This window comes from Drosophila persimilis, unplaced genomic scaffold (genome assembly GCF_003286085.1).
Source record: "Drosophila persimilis strain 14011-0111.01,24,50 unplaced genomic scaffold, DperRS2 tig00001445-arrow-arrow-pilon, whole genome shotgun sequence".
Lineage (NCBI taxonomy): Eukaryota > Metazoa > Arthropoda > Insecta > Diptera > Drosophilidae > Drosophila > Drosophila persimilis.
Genome location: NW_020825493.1, coordinates 1 through 3,404, shown reverse-complemented (window position 1 = coordinate 3,404; position 3,404 = coordinate 1).

The window sequence follows — 3,404 nt, the reverse complement described above, 5'->3', positions numbered from 1 at the left end:
TCAGTCAGACTATAGATGAGGGTTTAGCTAAAACCGCTATGGACTCAGGATTTTTATCGGATAAACGAACAACTAGATATTTACCCTTACATGTAAGACTGTCAAATTACAAGAAAGCTAGAAATAGGATATTTGGCGATCTTTGTACCATATTAACTACGACAAAATCTAAAAGATCTACCCTTCGATTACGAAAATTTTGGAAAACAGTTGTTAGCACTCGACAATGCTTAATTGCTTCCATATTCAGTACGGGAGATAATCGTCTGTACACACCCATCACTATTGAAGACAAGGTTTACAACGCCTTGTTAGATTCTGGAGCGTCGGTTAGTTGCGTTGGTCCGAAATCACGTAAGTGTTCGGGAAGGGTTAAAACAGCCAGCGGAACCAAATGCTCGGTTGAGGGCATTTTCACAGCGACTATTACATATCGTAGTCTCACGGAAAGTATAGATTTTTTCATCATACCAAACTTAACCCAAGAGGTTTACTTAGGAATTGACTTTTTTAGGAAATTTAAACTTGCTGATCGACTCATGAGCGAAAGTGTCTCTGAGTTAGATATAGGTCCCACGGAGGATGAGGAAAGCTCACCCAAGTTACACAAACTTTCTAGTAAAGAGCAGGAGAGACTGCAAGGTGTCGTCGAAATTTTTCCTTCGTACGAACGAGACGGATTGGGCAGAACCAGCATTATTTCGCACTCGTTCGACGTAGGTGATGCTAAGGCGATTAAACAAAGACACTGGCCAATCTCCCCTGCGCGCGAAAAACTTATGTTTTCTGAGGTAGATAATATGTTAGCTCTCGATATCATAGAACCTTCTTGCAGTCCTTGGAGTAGTAATTGTGTTCTTGTTCAAAAAGGTGATAAGGTTCGGTTGTGTTTAGACTCTCGCGAGATCAATAAATACACGAGAAAGGATGCTTACCCCTTACCACATATTGACGGGATCTTAAGCCGCTTACCTCCAGCGCGGTATATAACTGGTCTTGATATGAAACATGCTTTCTGGCAAATACCATTGGACGAGCCATCACGACCGTATACTGCGTTTACCGTTCCGAATCGTCCACTGTACCAATATAAGGTCATGCCATTTGGTCTGACAAATGCACCTCAGACCTTATGCCGCTTAATGGATCATGTCATACCCCCACATTTACGGAATCGAGTTTTTGTATATCTCGATGACTTGCTTGTTCTATCGGATGACTTTGATTCGCACTTGATTCTTTTGCAAGAAATCGCACTATGCTTAAGAAAAGCGAATATTACTATCAACGTTCGAAAATCTAAGTTCTGCATGAGAGAGATTAAATATCTCGGTTTCATAATTTCGGATGGTCAGATCAAGACTGATCCATTTAAGATTCAGGCAATCAACGACTTCCCAATTCCAACAACGGTAAAGCAGTTACGACGGTTTCTCGGTTTATCCGGATGGTATCGACGTTTCGTCGAGAATTATGCCTCCGTGAGCTATCCATTGACCGAGATGCTTAAGAAACAGAATACTTCCTTAATATGGAATGAAACCGCAACCAATGCTTTTGAAGAATTGAAACGAAGATTAACATCAGCTCCAATCCTCAGAACTCCTGATTTTTCTAAGAAATTCATCTTATTGTGCTAGTTCTTTTGGTCTCGGGTGCGTCCTAGCGCAAGAGAATGAAGAAGGCTTCGAAATGCCAATTGGATACATGTCGGTTAAGTTATCCAAAGCTCAACGGAATTATTCCGTTACAGAACTAGAATGTCTAGCAGTTATTAAGGGAATTAAGAAATTTCGAGCTTACATAGAAGGCCAGGAATTCTTAGTAATAACTGACCATGCAGCATTGCAGTGGTTGATGCGACAAAAGGATTTGTCTGGAAGGCTCGCGCGATGGGCTATACAGTTGCAGGGTTTTGATTTCCGCATTGAACACCGGAAGGGTTCACAAAATGTTATTGCTGACACTCTGTCCAGGCAAAATGAATCGTCAGTAGATGAGTTTATCGATCTAGGGCCGATCATCGATTTAGAGTCCGAGCATTTCACTTCGTTGGAATATCTGGATTTAATTGAACGCATTCAGCAGAACCAAGAGAAACTTCCAGATTTAAAAATAACAGATGGCTATGTATACAAACGCACCGAAGCTTCGATTGGAGATTCTGAATCTGACCACCAGTCGTGGAAATTATGGGTACCCTCTGGCCTAGTCAGTAGTGTTATCAAACAAGCCCATGATTCTCCTAGCGCATCACATGGCGGGATGGGTAAAACCGTTGAAAAACTTAAGAGATACCTGTTCTGGCCCAAGATGTTGGTTCAAATAATTGTGTCGTTTGTAAACAGACCAAAAGTCCCAATATAGTATTACGACCACCATTGGGAAAGCCAATGCAATCAGAGAGACCGTTTCAACGACTCTACATGGATCTGTTAGGTCCATACCCTCGTTCAAAGGCAGGGAATATCGGATTATTAATAATCGTGGATCATTGTACAAAATTCCATTTCTCTGTCCATTGAAACGATTCACTTCCGGAAAGATTTGCGAGTACTTAGAAAATTCCATTTTCTTTACGTTTGGAGTGCCGGAATCCATCTTAACGGACAATGGTTCTCAATTTCGATCAGGATTCTTTGAGGCTTTTCTAACTCGATTTTCAATTAAACATATTTGTACCGCTTTTTATTCGCCTCAAGCGAATGCAAGCGAGCGCTTAAACCGATCGGTTTTGGCGGCTATCCGTGCGTACATGGGGAAAGATCACACTACCTGGGATCAACGACTGAATGAGATTAACGGTGCTATTCGATCCAGTCTACATACAACCACCGGATATTCTCCTTACTTCCTTACGTTTGGGCAAAACATGATTTTGAATGGCAAGGATTACGAATTGCTCAGGAAACTTAACTTGCTATCAGATGATTCTAGAGTTAATTACCCCGATGCTCTGCAGTTGGCAAGGTATGCAGCAAAGGTCAACAATGCAAAGGCTCATGCAACCAACGCGAGGGTATACAATTTGAGGAGTAGAAACATACAATTCAACGTCGGAGATCAGGTTTACGTTCGCAATTTCTCCCAAAGCAACGCGTCTAAACAATTCAGCCATAAATTAGCGCAGGTGTTTGTGACCGCCACAGTAACGAAAAAGCTAGGTCCGACTTAAGGAATACTAGCAATCGCTCTTCAGAATTTCACCAGAAAAGGTAGGACTGTTATTCAAAACTGGAAGGTAAAGTTTGACGGTAGTAAGACGGTCTATCGGCCACAGAATTATTTACCGGGTACGTTCCTTGACGGCACAGACCCTGGGAAACAATTTCAGCTGGTTTGCGATCATTTGCACTTATGTTATCCGCAAAAGCAGGGTTGATTGGTTCTGGCAGTTCCATCGT